This window comes from Halichoerus grypus, chromosome 15 (genome assembly GCF_964656455.1).
Source record: "Halichoerus grypus chromosome 15, mHalGry1.hap1.1, whole genome shotgun sequence".
Taxonomy (NCBI): domain Eukaryota; kingdom Metazoa; phylum Chordata; class Mammalia; order Carnivora; family Phocidae; genus Halichoerus; species Halichoerus grypus.
In genome coordinates this window covers 7,214,505-7,235,602 of record NC_135726.1, presented here as the reverse complement: position 1 = coordinate 7,235,602, position 21,098 = coordinate 7,214,505, and the positions used below count along the sequence as shown (strand labels likewise).

The 21,098-nt window shown below is 47.5% G+C and overlaps 1 long non-coding RNA gene across 1 annotated transcript; it reads left to right on the top strand.

Moving 5' to 3' along the window:
• Window positions 1-1,538: 1,538 nt before the first annotated feature.
• On the top strand, window positions 1,539-12,099 carry LOC144380231 (uncharacterized). Its single transcript, XR_013444183.1, has 3 exons — window positions 1,539-1,757; window positions 3,069-3,221; window positions 12,006-12,099. It is a non-coding gene; the product is annotated as an uncharacterized LOC144380231 (long non-coding RNA).
• The last annotated feature ends 8,999 nt before the right edge of the window (window positions 12,100-21,098 follow it).

Below are 21,098 nucleotides of genomic sequence, written 5' to 3'. Positions count from 1 at the left end.
CACTGGGCCTGGCTGGATTCTCCTCATGTCTACACTGGAGAGCCAGGAGTTTCCACTCCCCAGGGTGGTTATAGGATGAGATGAGGTCATACATATCAAGCACTTTGCACCGAGCACACAGCAAGCATTCAATAAGCACCATCTATGCTGAGTCACCTGAAACAACTCCAAATTTAACTGAATTTTCCCAAGTTACTGGCTGATTTGGTTTCACGTATATAAAATAATAAGTGCTCTTTCCCTGTCTGCCCACCTTCAACACATATTTTTAAGGCACTCATCCTATGGGAAGTTTATGGTCAGTTGTCCAGAAAGTGGAGCTTAGGGATGAGACTAACCTTGGGGGGTTCCAACTGGAGCTTTACCACAGGGTGATAAGCGTATCCATTAGACGCTGAAGAAGTCTTGACACTTCAGAGTCAAAAGTCTTGACTACCAAATACAGGCTCTACGAGTGAAAAAGTGACAAGCAGTTCACCACAATATCATTTTTAGAGGCTGCCAAGGAAGAGCTTTTGAGCCAAGAAATGAAAACCCACTAAGCCAATGTCTTTCCCTGTTTCCTTATGTCTGGTGCTATGATGGCATTTCCTACATGACAGATGTATGGCGTGGCTTAAGGCCGTAGTTAATGCCAACACCAAGCCACCCTCCCTTGCCTAATGTCAACATTTTGTAGGCCCCATGCATATGGCATTTCTTCCTGAAACTTCCCGTGAATGTCCAAGTCGGCTTTAGGTGTTCTCATCTTTTCCTATTACATCGGTTGATTAAATTGTTTACTTATTTATATCTCCGGCTAGACACCAAGCTCCAGATGGTGGGGCCATTGTTGTTGGTTTCAGCATTGTGCCCTTAGCATCCGGCATAGTCCCTGGCACATGATGGGTTCCAATATTCTTGTAAATGAATAAATGAGGGTGATAAAGGGGATGAGTCTGAGTCTTTAAGAGGATTTTGAATGGGTGTAGGCACGGAGTGGTGTGTATAAGAGGGGATTCTTGGCCCTGCTCCTAGCCAGATCTGGGCAACCAGACAAGTAATCTCTTCTGTTCAAAGACAAGGAAAAGAGGACTCTGGAATTTCTTAAACTTGGGGGGTGGGGGTACATATGTTAATGGATCAAACAAACCTGGTGTGCAAAAGAGAAATTAATTTACAGACAACATGGCCAGAGTACATATCCACAAAGCTCAGAATGCATGTAGAGACACAAATCCCAGCTGTTCAAGTACGATTTGGACCAGGAAAGTCTGCACATACACCTTGGCCAGAACAGAGAGAGAAGTTAGAACAGGAAGGCCAGGCTGGACCCGCTGCAGGGAGGAGGGAAGCCAGTGTGGATTTAAGCCCGGTGCCAACATTCATGGCTGCAACTGGCTGCCATCCAGCTGCAGGCCTGCATCTGATAGGACGAGGGTCCGAGCAGGGCTGTGGGGTGCAGGAAGGGCTGGCCTGCAAAGGCTGCTGGGAAGTGCCCAGCGGTGATGGGAGGGCGAGGGGAGGCCAGTAAATAGGAGGAAGTTTAGACAGCATCGTTCCCTGGGGCACTGGCCGCTTCTAGGTCACAAGCAAGAACTGCTAGCAGAACAGAAACTTGGCTGAGGGAAAAAAAAATGTTTTTGAAGCTGCTGAGTGAACCTTGCCTCTTTTCGTGTAGCCAATTCCCCGACTGTGATCTCAAAGTGGCAACGGGCAATTTCTGGGCTATCTTTGGACCAGCATCGTCAAGCCAGGCCACTGGACAGAACTGAAAGGTGGGTCATTCGGGGACTTCTCATGGGGGAGCCTTTTTGAGGTGGTCGGCCAATCTACACATGTGGTGGGGAACCTCCCCGTGAGGTGGGACGCAGCAATCTGCAAGGAGGCTTCAGAAGCAACCGGCTGGTGAGCTCAGACTTGAGGCAGATGACATGCACGTGAGACCCGCCTGTTAGCTGGGGCACCTTCGTGCCCACATCATACCGTATCTTGGGAGCTCTCACTTTGCTGAAAATACCAACATTCAGACCCTCCCTCGATTTCCTTCCAAAAACAAAACCAAACACAAACTGCGCTAAGTCTGTGTGCTTGGGAGCAAAGCAGAGACTCGTACATCTTGTGCTCTACCTTCCTCAGCCTCTGCCTCAGCAGGGACTCTTCACCCGTCACCCTGCTCCGCCTGGGACCGTCCAGGCTGTGGCGGATCTCTGGGCTTCTTTCCTCCTGCTGTCTCCTCCTTCCAGCTTTCTCGCTCACCCCTCACCTCCTGACAGCCCTTGGGAACTTCAAATTCTCTCCCTTCTATATTGCAAAATAATGACTGACCTCTGACCAGTTTCCACTCCCCAACACAGCTCCAGGCCCACCTTTGAAGATTGGGCTCAGCTGAACCTGGCATTCGCTGCAATCCTTAGGATGCCAAAGTGGCTGGTTAATAATATCATTTTTTCGGGGCGCCTGGGTGGCTCAGTCGGTGAAGCGTCTCTTTTTTTTTAAGATTTTATTTATTTATTTGACAGAGAGAGCGAGAGAGCACAAGCAGGGGGAACAGTAGAGGGAGAGGGAGAAGCAGGCTCCCCGCCAAGCAGGCAGCCTAATGCGGGGCTCGATCCCAAGGACCCGGAGATCATGACCTGAGCCGAAGGCAGATGCTTAACCATCTGAGCCATCCAGGCGCCCAAGCGTCTGACTCTTGATTTCGGCTCAGGTCATGATCTCAGGGTCCAGAGATCGAGCCCCGCGGTGGGCTCCATGCTCAGCAGGGAGTCTGCTCTAGATTCTCTCTCCTTCTCTCTCTGCCCCTCCCCCTGCACGCTCGCTCTCTCTCAAATAAATAGATCTTTTAAAAAAATATATTTGTTTTTCTCTCTCACACCAGGATCAATTCTTCTCTCTTCCCTGGTCCCCTTCAGTCCTAAACCAGCGCTCCTAAGACATCCCTTCTTCAGCTCACTTCATAGCTGTTGAAAACCAAAGCTCATCATTTTCCCCCAAAGTTGCTCTTCCTTCCACATTACCACCCTCACAAACATCCATCAGATGCCCAAGCCAGGACAGCTGTGTCACCTTCTACTCTCTCTCCCCAGCTGGCCGCCGAAACTGTTTGATTATCCTTCTGAAATGTTTCTTGGTCGAGAATAATGGTGCAGAAAGTGCACCAGACAAGTGGTTCCGTGGAGGAAAGGCAAATAAATCGCTATGACTGACGGCCCTACTTGAAACACAAGGAATGGAAGAAGGTGAGTTTTCCCAAAAGAAGGATGATTGGGCAAGCAAGGCCCACAACAGCATCTCAGCAAGAGATCCAGGAGCCATGACAGTCCCAGGTCTTGAGAGCTAGCTTCAGAAAAGTGTATACAGACCACCAAGCCACAATCATAGGTGGAGTTCAGACACCAGCCCGTGGGAGGGGTTTGGGAGGATTGACCTGGGCGGGGGTGGGGGAGGGTGAGTCGAAGACCAAGGGATTGAGGCAGACGTCCATTAACACCACTAGAACTGTATTGCTTTGCTAGAGGGGCCATAATGAAGTACCACCCAGTGAGGGGCTTAAAGGACAGAAATTCACTTGCTCACAGTTCTGAAGGCTGGAAGTCCAAGTTCAAGGTGTCAGCAGCGTTGGTTCTTCTGAGGCTTCTCCCCGTGGCTTGTATACAACTGTCTTCTCCCTGTGTCTTCACTTAATCTTCCCTCTACATGAGTCTGTGTCCTAATCCCCTCTTCTTATAAGGACACCGTTCAGTTTGGATGATGGACCACCCTAATGGCCTCATTTTAACTTAAATTACCTCTTTAAAGACACTTTCTCCAAATACATTCACATTCTGAGGTGCTGGGGGTTAAAACTTCAACGTGAATTTGGAGGGACAAAGTCAGAGAACCAAACTGTGGGCAGCAGGAAGACCTGATGATGAATCTCAGAGTGAAAAGGCCAGAGCCACTCAGGAGCCTCCTCGTGGCCTCCAGCCAACTATGCTCCAGAAGGCCTTTCTCTGTTATGACACTTCTATTTTTTAATGACTGACTTCTGAGACAGACTTGATTAGAGGCTTTGAAGCACCATCAATCATTAAAGCAGAATTAACTCGGGTTACTCCAAACTGGATTCCATTCTCATCTAAAGACTGAAAAACCTTCCCAGGTCACCTAGAAAGCAAAAGATCAACTTGCTTTTGCCACTGCAGTGAGTCACCTTGGAACTGCAAGCTCGTTTTTTATATCACAGAACTCCAAACTTGGGCAATATATTCCTCCATGAAACAAAGAAAGTACGACTGAAAAATTTAGGTGACTTCTTCAGGCCCTTCATAGTTCTGTAACACCAATCTTCAAGGCCTCCTCATGTTCAAAGGGCCATGCTCTCACTGAAGGCTCTAGGAGAGAATGTGTTCCATGCTTCTAGTTATCTGCAACTGGGCATTGATACGTGAATTACATTTCATGCAGGACGTGGATTCATTTTATTATGATGGATGTGATGTAAGAAGGTGCTTTCACAAAGTAAGAGTGCCCAGGGCCTGTGGAGCTCTTGAAATGACCAGCCTTTGCAGCTTGGGGCCTCCATGCCAGAGAGAATTGTAACCACAACTCCCTCCCTGGTAGAGCCTCTGTGTTCAGTGGAGTTCAAGGTCACTATGAAACCATGCCTTTGTGGGCCACCTGTAGACTCGAGCAAGGGCATTCACAGAGCCTAGTGAGCAGGGAGCCCTACTTCACCTTGCCCTTGGAGGCCTTTCACATTGATTTCCTGTGAAAATGTGTCCCATTGGAGCACATCCAAAATGCACCTGCCTGCCCCAGCAGCCCCGTGGGGGCAAGAAAGCCGGGCAGTCACTGGGGTAACATGCCTCTGCTGGAAGCAGCCTGTGACACTTCAAGTCACGGCTCTCCCCCAGCCTCCTGCAGGGAGAGAGGAGGACGCTGTGATGCTGTAGTACCCTGTCAGTCACAGGGAAGCAATTCTTTAGGTCATCAGTCAAAAGCCTCCTTGGCAATGAGAAATGAGCCTGAACACCAGGCCGTTTAAAAAGATATTTATTGTGAAATGTGGATGCAGCAGTGCCTTCCCAGAATTGAGATAGACGCTCAGCATGAATGACACCGGCTAAGTCTAGAGGAACAGGCAGCAGGTGCCTGGCTATAAATGAGATACGACCTCGAAACCAGTGCTACAAACCGCCACCTGGGAGGAAAAAGCATGCAGGTGGAGGGCAGGGACATCGATCCTCAGGGCTGTGGGAAGGGCCCATGACAGAGAACCTGTGGCCCCGGGCAGACGGCCAACTTGTGGGGTTCTGTGCAGGGTCCTCAGCCCTGGGTGAAGAAGAAAGGGGCTAAATCCACCACAGTGCAAACTGGAGAGACCAGCTGTCGTGACTTGTTGCTGGAATGTGCTTCAAAGTGCTCCAGGAAACAAATGTTGGGGGACACATTAAAGCGAGATTGGGGACATGTTGATAATTGCCAAAGATAGCTGATGGATATTCGGGGGTTCATTACATTATTTTTTCCACTTCTGTGTAGATTTGGGAATTCCAATATTGAGAACAATTTTTGAAGAAAATAGATCTTTATCCTGCATTGATGGATTTGATCTCTGTGCAGATATATACTTTAGGGCATATGCCAGCCACATTTTCTAGGCTCTAATTATATTTTGGAGATATACACATACACATACACACATACACACTTATATGATATATATATATACACATATTCACCAATATTATAATTGCTACATTTATACTCTATGGCATGCCAGGTACAATGCATACAATTCTTTGTGCATGTTATAATTTCATTTCATGAAAATCACATGAGCCAAGGGACTAAGTAAGTCATCCAAAGTCATAGAGCTACTGAATGCCAACTCCAAGTTTTAAGTCCACCTCGGTTTGACTCTAGAGCCTGGAACTTTGCCCACCCTACTATACTAACCCACACTCGTTGGGGCTACAAAAAGCCTCAACGTACAATCACAAGGCCAGAAATGAGTGCCTCCTGTCAATGAGGCAAGGTCAGTGAAGCCTAGCCTACCTGACTGCTTCTATTCTCCGTTCCCATGTCTCTCCTCAACACCACCTCCCCCTTCCCACATCCCTTTGGGCAAATCTGTGTGCACCTGAGGCTGCCCAAAAAGGGCTTCTGCATGAGCAGGTGCTCGGTATTATGTGGCCACCCACTCTCACATGTCTGCATTTGGCTACACAGCAGGACCCTGGAAGTGGAGTTTAAGAGCCAGAAATGGGAGAGGCAGCGTTTTAAAGTGGCCAAGCCACTGTTACCTTTTAAATAAGATAGATTGTGTTTGATTTTCTATTTATAAGGACAACTGGGTTCTTCTGGAAGCAGACCTTGGGTTAAGAACCTGAGTGTAAGTAGTTTTGGGGAGAGCAACTGTAGGAAAGTGGGAGCATGAGTCAAGGAAAGAAGCAGTGTGTGACTGAGCAGGCAGCCGTCATGGGCAACACAGGGCTCGGTTCCACTGGGAAAGTCTGGGACATAGTGCAGAATATACATCAGAGTTTTTCCACCTAAGAGGTGAAGAAGCCGGGGTAGTTACCTTGCAACTCCCCCCCACCACTGGCTGAATGCTGCTCCTGGCATGGGTAACTCTTCAGCTTCTAGCCTGTCCCCCTGTGCATGGGCCAGAGCAGGCCCTCAGGTGGAGAGGCATGGATATTTCCATAGGGTACCACTGGTGTGTGGTCAGGCCAAGAGATACGGACAGGGCATTGGCAGCATTTGTTTCACATGTGGGAGAACTTTTAACCCATCTTCACCTACCACTCTCCAGGCTAAGCAATGTCACCCATTCCTTCTGTACATCATTCTGATGACTAAACCCTTAGGGCTAATATGGTACTTCCTGCTGTGCCTACATATTTCTACCTCCATCAGATGCCTCATCTTGGCTTGCACAGAATGAGCTGCATTGGTTCTCCACATTAACTATTAACTATTAAAATTAACTTAATTTGGTTCAATACTGCCATATGCTAGGGCTTCTACTACTACTACTACACACACACAGGTAAACACTTCTGTTTGTCTATGGCAAGGTCAATGCAATGTCATTAATAAGAACAATGCCACTAGACTACACTATAAGCTTTCTGACCTTTGAGATCTCCACTGCACACCCACACCTAGAATAGAACCTGCCACTATAGAAATAATCAAGACATATTTAAGGAATGAATTAATTAATGCTACAGCAAATTCCTCGGTAGGAAGCTCAAAGTCAAATTTGAGGATGATTCCCCAAACTTATGTACAATTCCTCTGGGTATGAATTTTTTAATTCTTATGTACATTTTCTCATGTTACTCCATGTAAGGTTTTTGGTAAGCTGATTCAAAATCCTTTCTAGAACACGACAGGATATAAACAAAATCAGACAAAGAGATAACAGTTTCGTACTCTGCTAGTAGAGAGAATTCCACTGTGGGTTTATGGTCAGTCCTCGGGAGTCCGCATGCTTCCCTTACCTATAGGGCTTCAGCAATCATCTCCTGAGAGAAGGTTCTCAAAGTCTCAGTCTTGGCCCCACTCCTTCTCTCTCTGTGACGAGTGCTCCCTGGACCTCAGGGCCTCCATTTCTTCAAGTTGAGGTCTCTGATTTGATCTCAAGAGCCCTTCCAGCTGCGTGAACATCCACTCAGAGTGACATCATAGAGCAGATGACCAATTAGCCTCCCATGGCTCACGTAATTCGTAGGTGAGAGCATGAGGACTTGACCAGGTCCCACGGTGTGGTGGGACCACCACCAAGGAAGCCAACATCAGGCCCCTCAGCATCCTCAGCTTTGAGTGACCCCACTGGTGACTCAGCACAGTGTTTCCCAAACTCGACAAAAATAGAGATTCCCAGTCTCCTCTCCTGCAGATTCTGATTCAGCAGGACTGGACTGGTCCTAGTAATCTGGTTGTTAACTTACAACTGAGTGATTCTTACAACTGAACAAGGCTGAGAAACATGACCCAGCAGAACCATGGATCACGAAAGGGGGGTGGGGGTCCTAAAGCACCTGGTAGCCCACAAGGCCATTTAGTTTCCATCTTGGCCCAGATCAACCCATCTGTTGGTTATGTACTTATCCCTCCCATGCCACTGTACCCCCACCAAACAGGGCAGCAATTCTCGCCCACGGCACTTTTGACATTTTGGACTCAATGATTCTTTGTGAAGGGGGATTTCCTGTGCACTGCAGGATGTTTAGCAGCATTCTTGACCACTACCCACAAATGCCAGGAGCAGCTCCCTCACCCCGCATTGTGTCAACCAAATCTGTCTCCAGACATTGCCTTATGTCCCTGAGATGGGGAGCAAAATCATCCCCTTGTTGAGAACCACTGAACTGTGGTGACCAACCATCCAAGTTTGCCCAGGACTTTCTGGTTTTAGCATCAAAAGTCCCACGTCCTGGGAAACCCCCTTAGTTTTTGGCAACTGATACCACCACTCACCCAAAACACATTCCCTTTGAAGGCCGAGGGTAGCTCATGTGTCACTGAAAAGCCCTTAGTTCTTCCAGACACCAAGTTCAGACCTCAACTATGTAAGAGACCTTGGAAATGGGGCTATGGATAAGAAGATCTTTGAGACATTTCACTCAAGGGACCTAAAGAGGCCTGAGCACCCACCCCACTAGACTTTGAGCTCCATAAGGGCAAGAGACCAGGTGCCTCCTTCCCTGATGATACCCCAGTGCCCAGCGGAGAATATATAAACATGGTCAGTGATTATTACTGAATATGAATGGATGGAAGTATAGATGGACAGATGGCTAGATGCACAGTTGCATGGATGGAGAGATGGGTGTATAACTCTAACTAAGGGACTACAATTAAGTTATCTAATCTTTCTAAGCTCCAGCACATCCCCACCCACAGAATGTGGGTAATAATACCTTCTATGGAAGGCTTCTGGGAAGACCAAATGATGAAGTTAACGGCTGTGTGTGGCTTCTAGGATCAAAATGCTTCATGCAGTACCTAGCCCATAGTAAATGCTGGCTCCCTTCTTCCTTTTCTGGGGTCCAGGAGAACTAATTAAATTTAATTAAATGATCTGAAACATGAGAAGAGGTAAGAGAGGGCCCATGATGCCCACAACACAGACAAGCAGGGACAAGGATGACTGCAAACACTCTTATCTTTTATTTCTATCTCGTGGTCCTAATTTCAAATGGTTCATAATTCAGATAATGGACCCAATAAATGAGATCCCACAGTGTCCTGCCAAGTGCACTTTGTCTTGCATTCCCTGGCATCTGGGAACCTTTCATAACCAGCCCTCTACATATTAGGCTCGTTCTGCTTCTGAGTCATTTGGACCCTCTCGCCACCCGAACCACAAGGAGTTAATCCTCCCATCCACCCTCAAGCCCAGAGAAAGATGAGAAGAGCAGAAGGCAATAGCCCAGCCTTTACTCAGCAGTTTCAACCTGGGGACTTGTCCATTGGCTCAGCCAGGGGGCCCCTAATCGCATGTCCTTCTCAAGATCAGTAGGTGACCTTGGTCTTTGAAGCCTATTTTTTTTTTTTTTTTTGAGAGAAAGAAAGAGAGAGAGACTGAGACTTATATGAACTGATTAAGTATGGATTGAAAACTAAGTTCAAGAGACCCTCAACTCCTAGGACTCAAGGAGGTAAAACAAGGGAATAGCCAGATAGAAATGGTGTACCCCAATGAGGGGTCAGAACAAAGGGATTTGGAGGGCTGAGCTTTCTTCCCATGCAGACTCCTTACCCATCTTCTGGGGATGGTCCGCCATGATCCCCACCCTCCTCCAGAGCCTCCTCTCAGCCACTCTCCCCACTGCCATCACCAGGCTGCTGCCCACTGCCGCCAAGCCTTCTCTCAGTCCCCCAGCTCCTTCCCACCTCAGGCTTTCATGTGTGCTATCGCTCTGCCTGAAACTTTCCTTCCACGCCCAGCACAGAGCACATGAAACATGTCACTTCCTCAGGGGAGCCCTTTCTGATGCCCACCTGACCCCAGAGAGGGGGCACTAAGCACTTTTCCATCATAGATTATTGTATACTATTGGCTAAAGGGCGTCCCCCCACCCCAAATTCATATATGGAAGCCCTATTCCCCAATGTGATGGTATTTGGAGATGGGGTCTTTGGAAGGTAATCAGGTTTAGATGATGTCATGAGTGTGGGGCACCTGTGATGGGGTCAGTGTCCTTATCATAAAAGGAAGAGAGACCAGAGCGCTCTTAGTGTGTGCTTCTGCCACAGCGAAAAAGTGCAGGAAGAGAGTCCTCAACAGGAACTGAATCTGCCAGCACCTTGATATTGGACCTCCAGCCTCTGAACTGGCAGAAATAAATGCCTGCTCTTTAAGTCACTCAGTCTATGATATTTCACTGTGGCAGCCAGAGCCGACCAAGTTAATGTCTGGTGCCCTAGACAGACCAAGTCTGACTTGTCAATTGCTCCTTCATCACTCCCAGCCTCACGGGACACTAATGGCACATCTGAGCTGGAGAAGTGGAGGAGGGTTTATTTAAACAAAGGAGTAGGTGTAGAGGCAGTGACCTGGGACTTACTACCCTAGTCTTGAATGGAGGAAGGGAGGACTCATTAGGGAAGCCACAAAGGAGAGAGTTGTGTCGAATCAGCCCGCTTGAGAGAAACAGTGATGGCCAATCATGGAGATATGGGGTGACCACAGGGAGGAAGCCAGAGGAAGAAGAACTTGACTCCACCCTCCCTCCACCTCCTGATCTCCTGCCAGGGCGCCCTGTTGGCCCAACCAGTAACTAGAGTGCACTGGAGCCTGATGCTGCCCATACAAGTCAGCCTATTGGGTCCAGAGCATACTGGAAAAGGTTGGAGAGTGGGTCTGAAGGGGCAACCGGAGGCTACCTGGAGCATTCCCCTAGTCCCAGGTACAGTTCTGAGCACAAGTTGTGAAATCAGTATTTGTTAAGTGAATGACCACTGTGACCCTGAACCTTCTCTCCTGTGCCTTGAGTCTGGCTATAGGAGGTAGGTCTTGAGGATTTTGTGTTCCCTCCTCCTTTGCTTTGAAGTGGAAAGTGCATAAATGATTCCCATACTCCTGTCTTGCTACCATGTCCCCTTTGTAATCAATACAATTTTGGTAAACAACCACAAGACCTGCTACCTGCCCCAAAGCCAGCTGGTTAGTGTTCTGCCTTGCCTTGGGTGCCTGTCTCTGAGACAACGAGTCCGTCCGTCTGCTCCGTAAGAACATGCTCTAAAGAGGCCAGATTCTCTCCTTGGTGAGATCTGATTTCTTCCCCTCCCCCACCTCCTATTCTCTCAATACTTTATTTGAATACATTTCTCTATCCAGGGCAGAGCCAGTAAGGGCCAATCTGGGATTCAGAGTACGGTAGCCATGAAAATGGATCGCTCAGATCTCCCCCACTGTGGGAACACAGTTGATGGACAGCCCCAGCTGCCACCTGTCTGGCTGCATCACGTTCATACCGAGGCTTACGCTTCTCTCAGGCTGCTCCACCCAATGACTGAGAACAGCACAGTACAGTGCCAGCCCATTCCCATGGAGCATGGGACTCCTCTAAGGGGTGACATTAACTTGAGGACTCCTCATTGGCCTGGCCAAAATGTGTTTCTATCTGTGTTGTGGTCCGAGGCTCTTCCTGTCCTGTTCTCCTTCCTTCCTACTCTCCATTCACAGGTGTCAGGCATGGATTTAAACTGAAGGCTTGTCCTGCCTCTTCCCCCTTATCATGCCTTTCACAGGCAATCCCCCAATAAATCTTCCACTTGTCTAATCCCATCTTAATGTCTGCTTCTTGGAGACCAAAACTGGCAGTTTGCCAAATTAAATAGGCTACTGATATCTAAAGGCAGGTGTTTGCCTGACTTTGCAGGCCTGTCAAGGTAAGAATTTTCGTTTATTTTACTTATTTTATTTTTTATGAAAGCAGATGATGAGATTTAGGGTTTGGGGCCTGGGGAAAGCAAGGTGGTGGAAGGGATGGCATGAGTACTGTCTCTTTACCCAACCTTAGGAGCTGGGCTTGAGCCTCATAGAAGAAGGTATGATGGCCAAAAGTTGAAGGAGTTGCATTCAGAAGAGACTGAGAAGTTGAGCATAAGCCATCCTACTCTGAGGCCTGTACAACTAAATGTGGTAGAGTTTGGAGGGAAAAAAAGGATAGTCACCTACACAGTGGGCCATAGTCCACAGGGCACCAGCAGAAATGGCTATGCCGAGTGGGTCAATGTTTTCATGGAAAATTGTATCAATTAGCTATTGCTATTAACAAAGGACCTCAACACTCCCAAACAATTATTCATTATCTTAAAACAACAATCATTAATTATCACTTATGTATCTTCAAGTCAGGGAGAATTTAGCTAATCTAGGCTAGGATCCACTGAGGCATCTCTGCTTCATGTAGCTCTCTTCTTCCTTGTACCACCTGACTAGCCAGGGCATGTTCCTCTCATGATAATGGCAGAGGGGAAAGAGTACAAGTGGAAACGTGTGAGCCCCCTTAAGGTCACTTCCACACATATACCATTGAACAATGCAAGTCAGATGGTCAAGGATTGAGGGAATACACTCCACACATGATGAAGCCATTTGCAAAGGTGTGGATGCAAAAAAAAAGAGTAGAGAACCTCCTACCAGAACTTTATCAATAAAGGTAGACAAGGGTCACATGAGCAGGAGGCAGCCAAAGAGAATGAACAAGAATGATTTGTTCCAGCACCTATGAGAAACATTTCCACCCTGGAAATGACCTGAACTAGCTGGAGAAACCTTTGAATTGGGACATCATCTTTATTTTTTTTTTAAGATTTTATTTATTTATTTGACAGAGAGAGACACAGCGAGAGCAGGAACACAAGCAGGGGGAGAGGGAGAGGGAGAAGCAGGCTTCCCGTGGAGCAGGGAGCCCGATGCGGGGCTCGATCCCAGGATCCTGGGATCACGACCTGAGCCAAAGGCAGACGCTTAATGACTGAGCCACCCAGGTGACCCAGGACATCATCTTTAATGTAACCTCATTAAAGGGTAAGAAACCCCTCTGCCTTGGTGTCTCTGCAATGTTCACAGCTCTCCCTTCTTCTGAATGTCAGCTTTGTATTGTCCTCATGCAAATTACCTTCATAGTAGCAAGATGGCTGCAGATAGATCAGAAGTTACTCCTTCAATCATCCTAGAATGGTCCAAAGTTGCCCATGGAAAAGACAAACCAAATGTGGCCAGGTAAGGACACGTGTGGACTATCCCAGGGCTGCATTACTCTCTGTCGGATACCAATCATTACAGCAAGAATGAGCTTATACTGTCAGCCCCCCTCAAATCTCATATTTGTCACACAACAGGGTAGAGTTGATTCTACCCTGTTGTGGAAAGAAAGCATGGGTGCTCTTAGGAAGGGGAAGGGGGAAATGGGAAAAGCAGGCAACCAGTGTCCACTAGACGTAACCAACTAACATATTCCCTGTCTCATGGAGCTTAGAGTCTAGCTGAGATGAGAGCAAGTAATGGCTACACAAACTGGGGTAAGTGCTACAAGGAAAAGAGATGATGAGGGTGCTACTGGGACCAATAACTGGAGACTCTCCTGGAGGAAGAGAGAAGGCTGAGATGGAAGGGTGGGCAGGATAAACTAGGTGGAAGGGGTTGCATGTGGGAGACAGGGGAATGGCATGGTTAGAGCATCCTAGGAGTAGGAACAGGTTCCGGGACCAAAGTGATCATGACACTGAAGAGAGCTGGGAGAGCGCAGCACCGGTGTGGCTGGAGCCCAGAGATGGGGGGAGAGATGTGAGTTATGCAGCTGAGGGGCCAGAGGGGGCCAGGATATGCAGGAAAAGCCTTCATGATTGTGTGATTTTGATCCTAAGAGAAGATGGAATCATGAAAAGTCTTAAGTAGAGAAGGGACAAAACTTGACTTCTGTTGCTTTCACTCCTGCGCACTTTGGAGAATGGGCTGGAGTTGACAAGAGTGGAAACAGAGTCCTGTGACAACAGCTGTTGTCCAGGCAAATGAAGCTGGGGCTTGCAGATGGCCAGAAATACATAGATCTGTTTGAGAAGCAAAATCAACAGGACTTGGTGAAAGATCATGGAGGAAGACCAAGTTAGTAAGCTCTGAACTCTTGCCCCTGCTTTCCACTAAGGACATTCTAACTTTTCTCTGACCCTTATTCAATGGTCTGAGGAAGCCATAGAGGTTGTCCCTGGCAGCAGAGAGTGTGAAATGGACTCCAAGCCCAAATCCACCTGACATTGCCACTGACTCTCTCACCCAGCCAGCCTGGTGTGGTGGTAATTACGTGGGATCGTGGAATCGCAGAGACCTGGGTTCTAATTCCATCTTTGACCCTCATTCACTAGGGAACTTGGGGTGACGTGTTTTAACCTCTTAAGTTTCAATTTCCAGATCCATAAAATGGGAACTGTAATACCCACTTCTTGGGGTGGTTTTAATCTGGGTTGATTCAGGCAGATGATACTTCGCAAAGGGTAAAGGACTAAAAAAATGCCAGTTCAGTTGGTACACTTATAAGGAAAATCATTCTCTTATGAGAGTACATTTATCTAGCACATTGGTTTTTGGCAATGGCTAGTTCTATATTTACTCATCCCGAAAAAGGGAAATTGCTTCTTGGGTCTTTGTTGTGATGTTACATACCTACATATGTAGGGGACAAAAACCTCCCTTTGTGACTTGACGGTGAAACCATTTCAAGAACAGCACAAAGTATCCTATTTTGGGGACAGTTTTCTCCTCTCAAAAAACCTGTCATCAATGACCTGTCACCTTGACTACAGTCCTCTTTGATAAATTACACAGGTGTTGAAGCCACAGGGGAGCAAATGTTCCATGCACAATGGGATCAAAAGAGGCCAAGTGAAGGGCGGGGCTGGTCCCAAGCATAGGCCTGGTGTCAGGAGGGCAGCATTTCAATTAGAGATGACTACAAACGGTTAGGCAAAACGGAAAGTTCATTGACATAAAACAGAAAAGACCAGAGCTATGGCAGACTGAGGTGTGCCTGGATTCGGGGACTTGAACAATGTCGCCAGTGTCTATCCATCTTGTTCTTCTGCTCTGTTGGCTGCAACTCAGATAGACTGCCCTCATGCCCTCCCAGGGTTCAAGTCCAGCAGAAAAGAGAGAAATTCTCTTCCAGGTAACTCCTGGGCAAGAACTGGGCTTCACTCTGATTTACCAACTTGAGTCACATGCTTATCCTTCAACCCATCAGTTGGCCAGAAGGACAGAGCTATGCTGCTTGGGTAGTCCTAGACCGCATGCCCATCACTGGTAGGAGGGAGATGGGTCCCCCAAACACCTGGACTGAGATTGGGGAAAAAGATGAAACCCAGAGAAATTCGGAACTACTGTGGAGGAGTGATGCTGGTTGGGGCGGTCCCCTCACCAGCCCTTGCCTTCGCCTCTTATTCCAGCCTCACCCCAATTTTGGCTCCACCTCATCTTAGTACACTCAAAATCACGTACATCCACCTAGTAATGTGTGCTGGTATCCCCCTTCACACTTTAAAATATCTCCCCCATCCAGTCATCCTCTGCTCTTCACACTACCCTTCAGCAGAGGGAATGCAGCTTTCCAGAGAAATCTGATTTCTAGATGTTGACATCTGTCCCTATGCCATTTGTCCCTTCTGTTCCGTTCTTCACCCTCTCTGTCCTGTGTGTCCCTGGAAGCTGACTTCTATGGAATGCGTCACCGGGGCTCCCTTACTGAATTAGTCTGCTGTTCCTGCTGCAGCAAATGACCACAAACTTACTAGTTCAAAACAATACTGACCTATTCTTTTATAGTTCTGGAGGTCAGATGTCCACAGTGAGTCTCATGGGGCTAGAATCCAAGTGTCAGCAGCTCTTGCCCCTTCTGGAGGCTCCTGGGGAGAATCCATTCCTTGCCTCTTCCAAATTCCAGAGGCCACTGGTATTCCTTGGCTCTTGGCTACTCCCATTGTCACATCTCCTTCTCTGACTATTCCTCTCCTGCTTTCCTCTTTCTCTGATAAGAACTCCTGTGAATACACTGGGCCTACCCGGAAAATCCAGTTTAATCTCTCCATCTCAAGATGCTTAACTTAATCACATCTGCAAAGTTTCTTTTACCATATAGGCTAACCTATTCACCGGTTATAAGGATTAGGCCATGATTCTCTCCCCCCTGTAGTTGTTAGTTGGGCTCAACGAATGGGAGGCACCTGCAGGTGATCAGAGGGTAGGAGGAGAGAGGGGTCCTCCCTCCAGAGCACCCTCTCTGCCTGTCCAGGTTTGGGTATGGCTGCATTCCCCGGTGACCACAGCCTCAGCTTTCACAGGGTTCCCACACCCCACTCTCTCCTCTTGCCCTTTCAAAGCCATGGGTGGTAATGGCTACCAGCTCTTGCTAGTCTTTGGGTGCCCCGACATCCCTTGTTGATTCTCTTAACCCAAACCACACTTCTAAGAATGGAGGTTTATTAAAGAATCTTAAGCCATTTGAAGTGGATTGTTTCCTGCTAGGATCCTTACTTAAGCCATCTTTAACACACTGTTGCTCCATGATTTTTTTTCCCCTCCACATCAATAATATCTTCCTCTCCTTCCCCTCTGCCTACAAACTAGCTCAGATTTCCCCAAACTTAAAATGACCTTTCGACCACCTAAAAATACCATCATATTTCTTCCTTCTTAACCCACTAACCTTCTTAAACAAGTGATGCGCATGCACATGCACACTATGTCTCTGAATCTGGTTTCCTCTCCTCCCTGAAAGTTCCTGAAGTTTCCTCTTTGAAGATCACTCTGAACATCCTATTTCTCAGTCTCAGTCTCTGGCTCCCCTGGCGACTTCTGCTCTACCTCTGGAGTCCGAGATAAAAAATTTCACCCGTATCTTCTGTCTGTTCCTTGCACATCTGGGTGCCTCCCTGATGGACTGATCCCGTCCTGCCTCATAAATGCTTTTATCACGTGTCATTGTCCATGAGCTCAAGACTCCGGCAGCTCAGAGTCCTGTCTGCACCTGCCCATGGGTCATCTCCACCTGGACAATCCAGGACCCTCCCGATGGAACTCCTCTTCCAGCCACTGGTCCCTGTCCCATGTTGCTGATTTCTATCTGGGACAGTCCTGACATTTTATGGATGTAGTTCTCTGGGGCTAAATGCCCAAGACTCTGTGGCTTCCCTCCTGGCTGCTCTGCCCTCAGGCAGGCATGCTGCCTGGACGATAGTGGATGGTCAATTCACCCGAAGGAAGGTTTTTAAAACAGAGATCTCCAGACCTCTGGAGGCACTAAATCAGTATCCCTAGGGGTAACACCAAGCATCTGTATTTTACCAAGTTACCCAGGTGATGGATACGTGGCACTTGGGAAATCCTGGTTTAAACAACCTACCAAGATGGCTTCACTGTCCAGTACACATTTACACTAAATTTTCTATTCCGTTAAATAATGAAAAGTAAATTAAATTAACAAAGCAAAGCAGAACCGTTTCTAATCTTGTAGATGATATCCACCATCCTTCTTTGAGGTGCTATTTGCCTGGTAAGACAAAGCTTCATGTACGTTAAGTGGACATTCATTTACCTGAATTAATTTCTGTATCCAACTCAAATGATCCATTTGGCAACAACAGCAAGTTCATAGGGGGTGTTAGGGTGAAAGGAGGAGAAATGAAGAAATAAGAAGCCTTCAAAGAGATAATTATAAGTTCTTAATTTTTTTATCAAAACAAAACAAAGCAAAAAAAAACCTTAGTAAGATACACAGAACAGAAATCTTCAGGACAGGATTTCAGGATATACAAAGACCCATGTCCAAGTTGATCTGCCACCTTTCTAACTAGCCTTTCATTGCTCTCAACTTTGTTAGCCTATTTTTGTTTTCCCAAGATTTACCAGATACAGTTTCTGTTTGTGAGCCACCCGGAAGCTTGAGAATGTTCTCAAGCTTACATACATGTTCATCTTGAAGGTTATATTCCATCGACCACTTTTTTTTTATTTTTATTTTTTTTAGTTTTTTTTTATTTATTCATTCGAGACACAGAGATAGAGAATATGAGCAGGGGGAGAAGCAGAGGAAGGGGGGGAAGCAGGCCCCCCACTGAGCAGGGAGCCCGACATGGGGCTCGATCCTAGGACCCTGGGATCATGACCTGAGCCGAAGGCAGACGTTTAACCATCTGAGCCACCCAAGTGCCCCCACCGCCCACTTTTTAAAGAACTCTGTCCAAACTTTTTTCTTATAAATAACTCAAGTGGACTTTGGTACTTGTTTTCAGCCCCTCAGAAAGAAATATTCCATGCTTCCTCTAATTTCCATGGTTATTCTTCCTCCAGGGTTTAGACAAAAGAAAGGGGAAAAATCTAACACAGTCATATATATATATATATATGGCTAAGTTTTGGACTCTAACAAACTCCAAACTTCAGAAATGGGGAGCTGAGGTTGCCCTGGGCTGAATATTAATATATCAGTCCTTCTCCTGCTTCCAGGCCCTGGAAGACTATCAAGGACCTTGTCTTAATCCACTACAGCAAATACCACAGACTTAAACAACAAGCAATTTATTTCTCGAAGTCTGGAGGCTGAGAAGTCCAAGATCAAGGTGCCATCAGATTCTGTGGCTGGTGAGGACCTGCTTCCTGATTCACAGATGACAGTCTTCTTGGATCCTCACACAGGAGAAAGAGAACTACCTAAATCTCTGGTCTCTTCTTCCAAAGGTGCCAGTCCCATTCACAAGGGCTCTACGCTCATGACCTAATCACCTCCCAAAGGCCCCAGCTGTAAATACCATCATATAGGGATTAGGGTTTCAACATATGAATTGGGGGGGCACAAACATTCAATCCATTGAAGGTAGTGTCTGTCTACCTGTGCTCTGACAGCATCCTGGCCTGGAGTCCCCTGCCTGGAGTCCCCTGCCCCTGTCTCCACATCTAAGCAGTGTCATGAGCCCCAAGACTCTTGGGTGGGTGCCTGCCCAGGCAAATGAGGCTGGGGACACAGATCTGCTTGGAGCTAGAAGCCTGCCTCTCCCCCTCCAGTGTAGACCAGACCACAGAAGAACTCTGGGGGTAGCAGGTCTGCCTCTTCTGTAAAGCTCCAGGGAGCACTGGGCTCCCAGCCAACATCCACGCCATCTTGTTTGCTTCTTGCAGGTGATAGATAAAAGGTGCTGCTGTGATGGATTCTGACCCATCTCCCTCTTTTGTTACCGTGAGAATTACCTGCAACTCTGGAGAATCTGCTGCCCTTTAAGGAAAAAGCCAGTCAGAAGTTTCTCATGCTGACTCCTCCCTCTAGGATGGTTTCTCTCCAACCCCAGCCAGGTGAGGTCTGAGGATTCTAGAATTCCCAGACTTGACAGAACCTTCAAAATTGTTTCAGCAAGGAACACAGGCAGGACCAGGGCTCCTGACTCTCTTTCCACGGGTGCATTAGTCAGGGCTCTCCAGAGAAATGGATGACATGAAAAATTAACCATCACAATGGGGCACTTCCACTTTAGAATCAGAAGTCTATTAACGTAAAGCAGCTTCAATGGGGCATATGAGAGTCTTGTTCAGCATCAAGAGAGCTTGCCTAGACCCTCAGAAGGAACAGGAGGTGGGCATAGCTCTTCTCTCATGCCACTCACTGTTTCTTTGGGAAACTCTTCTGCCCCTAACCCATGAGGCGGACTTGTGGGTTTGTCAGTATTGGTACCCTGCCGCACCTGCCATGTGAACCAGATTGAGCTAACCATCTGTCCTATCCGTGGTGGGCAGCATAATGGCCTCCCCAAGGAGCCACATCCTAATCCCCAGAACCTGTGAATATATGACCTCACACGGCAAGGAGGAATAAAGGTTGCAGATGGTATTAGGGGTGCTAATTAGCTGACCTTCAGATATGGACAGTGACCTGGATTATCTAGGTGGGCTCAATATAATCACAAGTGTTCTTAAAAATGGCAGAGGGAGGCAGTTAGACACAGATGTGAGGATGGAAACAGGGTCAGAGAGATGCTTCGTTGCTCGCTTTGAAGATGAAAGGGAGCCCCGAGCCAAGGAATGTGTGCGGCCTCTAGAAGCTGGAAAAACCCAGGAAACTAGCACCTCCAGAAGGAATACAGGCTTGCCAAAACTTTGATTTTGGTTTGAGGTGGGCTGTGGATTTTTCTTTCATCATAATCCTAGACAAGGAACAGTTTCAAAGTCCCAAACCAAGTTCCACAGCTTCTGAGCCAGGCTGCAAGCTGTTCTCTGCTTCCTGAGACTTCCACCTGTCAGATATCTCAAATAAGTCTAAAATTAGAGGGAATAGTGCAGTTGTGGTTTTGTTTTCCCAGCACTCATTCACTCTCTCGTGGTAATAGCAACCCCAATTTTCCTTTGGGAGGACACGTTTCTCTGATTCTCCATCCAGTGACTTGGGAAGAGGGTAACCTCCACCGCCCCCAACCCACTGCCCATTTCCAGAAATGAGCACATGACACTGGTCTGACCAATCACAGTCGAGATGGGAAAATTGTGGCAGAGCAGGATTCGGTGGGAGGTAGGGAATGGGGGCTAATGGGAGCTCTGTTTGGACATGTCAGCGTTTGAGAAACCTGTGAGACATCTAAGTGGAGACACTGCAAAGGCAGGTGGATATTCCGGAGTATAGTCCAGGGCAGAGGTCCAGGCTGGGGATATAAATTGGCGAGGCAGCAGCAACATATGGTTAGGATCAGAACTATGAAGCTGGATGAGATCCCCTAGGAAGACAGTATGGGTAGAAAAGAGAAGAGGTCCAAGGCCAGAGCTCTGCAGGACTTAAGCCTTTAAGAGAGCTAAAGAATGATGGACACTCAACAAAGAAGACTGGTCACCCAGCCATGGGAGGAGGGTCGGGGGAGGAGGTTGTCCCCAAAGCCAGAGAAGAAAGCATATCAAGGAGAACATGACCAACTGTGCCCAGTACTACTGATAAGGCACATCAGATAAGGGCTCAGAAAGGGCCATTGGATTGAGCCTCAAGGTCGTCCCTGCAAACCCGAAGTGCACTTTCAGTGGAGGAGCAGAGGTACAAAACCCTGATGGGGGTGGGTTCAAAATGAGTGGGATGAGAGAAACTAAAGGC